This window comes from Prionailurus bengalensis, chromosome C1 (genome assembly GCF_016509475.1).
Source record: "Prionailurus bengalensis isolate Pbe53 chromosome C1, Fcat_Pben_1.1_paternal_pri, whole genome shotgun sequence".
NCBI classification, from domain to species: Eukaryota; Metazoa; Chordata; class Mammalia; order Carnivora; family Felidae; genus Prionailurus; species Prionailurus bengalensis.
The window spans coordinates 216,600,175-216,607,643 of record NC_057345.1 but is presented as its reverse complement, the minus strand read 5'-3'; the positions used below and the strand labels follow the sequence as shown (position 1 = coordinate 216,607,643).

The 7,469-nt window shown below is 42.2% G+C and overlaps 1 long non-coding RNA gene across 1 annotated transcript; it reads right to left on the bottom strand.

Moving 5' to 3' along the window:
- Positions 1–733: 733 nt before the first annotated feature.
- On the bottom strand, positions 734–7,259 carry LOC122481941. The gene is made up of 2 exons (XR_006296962.1): positions 6,739–7,259; positions 734–3,253 (listed from the first exon to the last, which is right to left on the bottom strand). It is a non-coding gene; the product is annotated as an uncharacterized LOC122481941 (long non-coding RNA).
- Between the last annotated feature and the right edge of the window lie 210 nt (positions 7,260–7,469).

Here is a 7,469-nt window from a genome sequence, read left to right as displayed (position 1 = left end):
CCTGTTTCCGATTCTGTGTCTCCCTCTCTCTCTGCCCCTCCCCCGTTCATGCTCTGTCTCTCTCTGTCCCAAAAAATAAATAAACATTGAAAAAAAAATTTTTTTTTAATTTTCTATACGAAATCATCCCCCCCCCCCCCACGCAAAGGGCCGTGTGTTTTTATAAATACAGTAACACCTTGGATGGCGAGCAGCTTGTTCTGTGAGCGTTCCACAAGACGAGCAAACATTTCTAATAAGTCTTAACCTGATAAACAAGTGAGTTGTCTTGCGATGCGAGTAGTGTGCGACACCGAACGTCACATGATCACGACTGAGCCAATGGTTCTTGAAATTCGCTTTGATATACAAGCGCTTTGGATGACGAGCATGTTTCCGGCATGAACTATGCTCGCAAACCAAGGTTTTACTGCCTATAACTCAATAAGGAAAGAAGAACTGGAGAAGCCACCGTTTTATTTCTCTTCTCGCCACGTGCATGTTTGGTCATTGTCTTGCGCACTGTCTCAAATTCCCCCGGTGTTTTGTTTTCTTTTGCTTTGTTCTGCGTGGTGTTGTGTCTACCTAAGGAGCTGAGCTGACCTTCCCATAGAGAGGCCCTGGAGTCTAAAATGATCAGGATCATTCACTGATTTGTGTCTTCTGTCACACTCGTGTCTCTCCTTTGTGTCGACAATAAAAATCCTTACTGCTTTCTCAAAAAAGAAAAAAAAAACACACACACACACACAACTAAGTAATTTCATTTTATTCTCACCGTTGATAAAATGACCAAAGCAACACATGACAGTTCTTCCTTGTTATTTAATTCATTTACACGCTCGTTTAAGCCAAGTTGCACGTTACCAGCAGTGGGGCACAGGACAGCAGCTCAGAGTAGACGCACGTTCCGTACCTGTGCTATTTCCTACACCTTAACGTGTTAGAGCTACACCTAACGTAACGACTTTGAATACGCAAAAGTCGCGTAGAGTGGCCGTGCAAAACCAGCTAACAGACAAGCCGAGCTGAAAACACTTAGTCCTTCTCTAACTCCAGTGGATTTTGAGTATCTGTCCAGGTTCTCTGTCACGAGCGCCAATCAGAGACGTTCTTGTGCCGCTGATACTGATGGGCATGTAGACGTCTCTCTCAAACTAATAAAAACATGGGCAACGGACATAGAAATCTGTGGGCAAATGCATTTTAGCGGGTCCACCGATAGTTATGCTAAGTTTGGTCTTATGAGAGGTTTGCAGTGCGATTTCCTGATTTTATTCAAATTCACTACTCGAATGAGGGTAAGAGGCGAAAGACTGTTTCTCCCCGCACAGTGGTATTTATCCAACGTGCCACACACTTTATTTTTTCCCGCCAGCACAGAGAGGACATAAATCTCTTCTTGGTGGCTTCAGAAAAGGCAGATATTCCAGTTGCCGTAGTGAAACAAAAGTAACGTTCTCCCACTAACAGAGAAATTTTTGAAAATTCCACTCATTGGCAGTTTTTGCCACATAAATTTTCCATCTACTTTTAGCATCCAAAACCATGAACCCATCAACCCTTTTGAAGGGGATTCCCCTTTAAGCCATCAATAAAGTTTAAGTAAAAAATAAAAGTATATAATAAATAAAAGTAAAAAATAATATAGTCATTCCCATATATTCGTTCCTTGCCAGCCTTCTGAATGTTGTGAGTAATCATTTCAACTAACGCCCAGACAAAATGATAAGACACTTTTGGGGGGGTTCGTGCTTTTGTAGTTTTTCTAATTAGATGATCTTTTAATAGCTTCCTTCTATGATTTCCTTCTGCAGCCATTGAGTTTATAGTGTATTCAAAGCGGGGAAAACTAATTCTGGACATTTAAAGTGCCTTATGTTCTTTGAGCACATCTTTTGGGCAAAGACACCACCTCTTGCAGAGAAAGCCAGAACGAGAAGTGTCTGATAAGATCATCTCCCCAATTCTATACGGATAACTCCACTACCTGCGATATTCATAGAAGTATGTGGGTTTCTGCCTAAACTAAGGGTTAAATATAATGTCTTATGTTAAAGAGTTCTAAGTTCATGGATCTTGCAACTTAGACGAAAGTTAATAACTCCTATTTGCTATACAATTATGAAAAAAGCCCCGTAAATGGTTTGATCATAAATACGCACTCCTGGGGATCCAGCCACGGGAAAACTTCCCAAGCGCAGGAAAAGATTCATACGCCAAGATGCCTGTCCCACTGACCAGTTGGAAACAGCCTTCAACGACCAGCGTTACGGAAATCACCGGAGGTTGTATATTATGCCATTATTCACATAATGTTTTAGAAGACCAGGAACGTAACAAAACATCCTTGATAAAATACTCAGTGAAACAGCTTATACAGAATCATGTATGTAGTATGATGACATCATGTGCAATTTTAAAAGATAGATAAAGCATGCATAGAGGAAAACAGATTTGGAAACGCCTCCTAAAATGTTAGCAGCGATTATCTTGAACCACTAACAGGAGTATTTATAGTCTCTCTACTTGTCTGTGTAGTCTGAATTTTCTACAACATCCATGAATTATCTTTACCGGGAAAAGAAGAAAGAGGAGAAAGGAGCCTCCACTGAAAACAAAACCAGGGGTACCTCTTAAGGTCCCATTTTTGGGTGATTATTCACACCGTTAAGAATGGGGGGCTCCTGGTGAGGGTAAGAGGGTAAGACGTTGCTACATCACCTCCGCTGAGAGATAAAAAGCATAATGAGAAGTGAGAACAGTCTTTCCTGAGCAGAGCGGGCCCCTCTTGTCCTGGCAGGTTTTAGAATCTGCCCTGACTGGGGAGACTTTTTAACGACATGCCGACTAATTAGTCACATATTCCCAAAAGGAAAATAGCCGGGGATCAGTTGAGTTAAACAAACCAACCGTCCAGGAGGGAACGCACGACCGGGTTCTTCTTCCCGGGAGAGATATTCTGCAACACGCAGGGGTCAGAAGTAGGGAAATCGAAGGAAGATGGGGGGGTTCAGGATCATACTCCGATCACACAGCAAGTCCGCGGGACCGAGACTCAGGAAGTAACCGGGCAGCCTTGAGGGGAAGCTCTTCCTTAGTGCCCATCTTCCTGTGTGAGACCAACCACACGTCCGTTTCTCAGATTTGAGCACACTGGGGTGATTAAAGCCATCTACTCGGTACCCCGGGCCTGAACAGTTCTTACTGAGTCCTCAGTAACAAAACTGTTCATCAGCACTTGACTTTTTCCCACGTAGATTTCTGAGATCACCTGTGAAACAGAGAAAGAGCACCGTTTTAGGAATGGATTTCCCACTTCCGTTCTCAGGAGACGATGTGCTTCTAAATTCACTGGTAACGTACTGGTCATGGGTCCAAATACACTTCCAAATATGGATTTTCTTTTGGTACTGAATTGGCTACCAGACCACTTTCTTTTTTTTTCTCTTAAAGGTGTGAGTTCTGACCAGTTTGCCATGAGGACACAATGACCACAGGTGAGTGACAGAGGTTCAGCTCAGCCCAGGTTAAGACCCAGAATGGTTCTGAGTGCTTTTTTCGCTGAGTGGTTTTCCACTAATAAAAGGATGAATTGAAGGAGCATCTAGGTGGCTCAAGTCGGTTGAGCATCTGACTCTTGATTTGAGCTCAGGTCGGGATCCCAGAGTCATGGGATTGAGCCCCGTGTCGAGTTCCACACTGGGCGTGAAGCCTGCTTAAGATTCTCTCACTCTGGGGCCCCCAGTGGCTCGGTCGGTTAAGCATCCGACTTCGGCTCAGGTCACGGTCTTGCATTAGTAAGTTCGAGCCCCCGCGTCGGGCTCTGTGCTGACAGCATGGAACCTGCTTCGGATTCTGTGTCTCCTTCTCTCTCTTCCCCTCCCCTGCTCACACTCTGTCTCTCAAAAGTAAACATTAAAAAAAAAAAAAGATTCTCTCATGTTCTCGCTAATAATAAATAATTTTTAAAAATAAAAGGGTGAGTGGAAAATAAAGTTAAAAACTGCAACAACTTATTGAAATAAAGTTTTGTCGTGATCCCCAAGGGAACGTCACATTCTTTCACTGACCTAGAATTTCGATGTAGCAAGGGCAAGGATCAATGGATTATTGTATAGGGATCAAACCATTTCCGGTGACTGCCTTTCCCCCTCAACCCTCGGGTCCTCAGGTCCACTCTAAGTGCAAAGGTCTGAGAAAACAAATGGCTTTGCGCTGTCCCCAGTTAATTCCTTTCAACCTTAGTGTGCGACAAAGGAAAATAGCTGTACAGCCATCTGTTGATTCTATTCCAAGTTACTGGATCAACTTGGGGATGGAGAGCCTAGACGGGCCAGTTGGTGAAGACCTGTCCCTACCAAACCCAGTTCACTCCCACCTGCAGCTGCATTCTCTTTCCTTGCCCTTCCCTCCAAAAAGATTACCGCCACCCCCCCAAGAGAGAGAAGTATAGAGAGACAGTACAAGAATAATGCTTTAGGGGTGCCTAGGTGGCTCAGTCGGTTAAGCGTCCGACTTCAGCCAGGTCACGATCTCGCGGTCCGTGAGTTCGAGCCCCGTGTCAGGCTCTGGGCTGATGGCTCAGAGCCTGGAGCCTGCTTCTGCTTCTGTGTCTCCTTCTCTCTCTGCCCCTAACCCACTCACATTCTGTCTCTGTCTCTATCAAAAATAAATAAACATTAAAAAAAAATTAAAAAAAAAGAATAATGCTTTAGCAGCATGTAGATGGTTGCCTATAAAATTACATTTTCAGTGAACTTCAAAAGGATATGCCAGATAGACAACAGAAAAGAAAAGAAAAAAGAAAAGAAACGAAAGAAAAGAAAACGGGTCTTACATTGAAAAGAAAAAAATATATACAAAAAAATTGGGCACGCCAAATTCATTGTTTCTAAAGATATCAGTGGTGATGAATTTATAGGATTTCTGTTTTCTCATATATTCCTCTTCTTCTTTCTTCCTTCTTTTAATGTTTATTTATTTTGAGAGAGAGAGAGAGAGAATGAGCAGGGGAGGACAGAGGAGAGGTAGAGAGAGAAGCAGGCTTTATGCTGCTAAGGCTCTACGCCTTTCCGATTGTACGCGACATGCCGTCTTGCTCTAACAAAGTCCTCCATATACGATCCATAATTGTCAGAACCCAAGGGAAAGTATGGAGTGACCAGAAATATTGAAAGGAGCCTAACGCAACACAATTTCCCCTGTAACACAATCCGCAATGAGAAATTTTACAGTGTAAGTGTTTAATGCACAGCCTGTAATCAGTGTCTGAGCCTCAGCACAGATCCTGACACAGGACATCTCTGAGAAGTTCGTGGGCACTCAGTAAACAGTAAGGGAAGGGAGGGAAGGGAAAGGAAGGAAGGAAGGAAGGGAGAGGGAGTCAGGAAGCCTTAACTGCGTTTCCATTCCTTGCAATTCACTTTCTCAACAAATTCTAGTCAAATGGAATCCCCGCTGCTGTTTTTTCCTATATCTCCATGTTAACATTTTAACACTTAGGTTCAGAAGGTGGACAGGTCATGGAAACACAATATTAAAGCAAACGGTAAGATCACGGAGCAAAGCCTTGGGTTCAACGGCCAGTTCCCTGAATTACATGTTTACCGTGCAACTGAGCTATGGCTGAAGAGCCTTGGATGGCTCACTAAAACATTTGTTGGTAGGAAAAACATGACCAGCATACATTTGTCTATCCCACAGCAATACACATGTATAGTGTATAGTGTATCATGAGAATAAGGTACACATTTTAGGCACTGATCCATAAAAATATCCATAAAAGAGAATTAAGTAGCAAGGAAAAATGCCAAGTCTTGAACGGGGGGGTCTTGATTCGATGAATGCCAAAAGAGCTACACTGTTTGTAAGTAACTTTCGGAGATTCAAAAGGACATTTGCACCCTATTGCTGCCCGTGCTAACCTCTGTGGCAGAGCATCACTGATGGAAAAGTAATGTGAATCCAGGCTTCGCTTCTTCCTTCCTATATCCCTACGTTGTTTGAATTTTGGTAACAGTGCATCATTTTCAAATCTGATGACCCAGGAAAATAAAAGAACCGAAAAAAATATCATGATTTTATTTTATTTATTTATTTCTTAAGAATAATTTATTGTCAAATTGGCTAACATACGGCGTGTAAAGTGTGTTCTTGGCGCTCGGAGTAGACTCCCATGATTCATCACTTCCATACAACACCCAGGGCTCATCCCAACAAGTGCTCTCCTCAATGCCCATCCCCTGTTTCCCCCTCTGCCCCACCCTCCCCCCCATCCACCCTCAGTTTGTTCTGTGTATTTAAGAATCTCATGGTTTGGGGGCGCCTGGATGGCTCAGTCGGTCAAGCGTCCGACTCTGGCTCAGCTCATGATCTCACGGTTTGTGGGATCGAGCCCCACGTCGGGCTCTGTGATGACAGCTCGGAGCCTGGAGCCTGCCTCAGATTCTGTGTCACTCTCTCTCTCTTTCCCCCTCCCCTGCTCATGCTCTGTCTCTGTCTCTCAAAAATAAATTAATGTAAAAAAAAAAAAAAAAGAATCTCATGGTTTGCCTCCTTCTCTGTCTAAAACTATTTTCCCCCTTCCCTTTCCCCATGGTCTTCTGTTAAGTTTCTCAAATCCCACATATGAGCAAAAACATATGATATCTGTCTTTTCTGACTTATTTCACTTAGCATAAAAAAATCGCGATTTTAAATTAGCCTTAAAATATGTAAATTTTCAGAACAAAAATATAACCCATTAAAATGACTTACCTTGCTGTAATTAGATTTTTCTCCATTAGAGTCCATGAAGTTCTATTTGATTTTATTAGCGATCTCTTTCAGAAGACCCTTGAGATCATTAATCTTGAAAGGGGAGGGGAAAAAAAGTAGAACTGGTCTTAAGATGAATTTTCCAACTTTCAATTTTAAATTGTGACTTTTCCACGAAACAGATGTATATACCAAATAGAAAGTATGACACATCTTCGAACAGAGCGAGTCGCGTGTGATATGGACCCGTCCACTGCTTCCTTTCCAAAATCGTGTCCCTAGCCAATACTCATTAGCACCAATTAGTGGGAGCTTTTCTCAAAGGTAAATCAAAAATGGTTCCCACGTTGAAATGATAGGTTTTAACAACACAGGGAAATAATGTGTAGAGATAATAATGGCATGTGCGATGAACACTAATAAAATTATAAGATACTAACAAAGTTTCACTCTGACAGAAGCATAATACTAATAAAAATAATGTGATATAATACTAACGAATCAAGTTTTTGCAAATAAAGTGTCCACTCCCACCAAAAAAAAGTATAAATTGTAAAACAATGTAAGTAAAAGGCATAACAAAATTACTTTCAATACACGCATCTTTCGCAAACTTAGCACACAAGACGAAGGAAGCTTGTTCTTTTTTTAAAAATATTTTTTTAAATGCTTATTTTTGAGAGAGAGACAGAGACAGAGAACGAGCAGGGGAGGGGCAGAGAGAAAGGGAG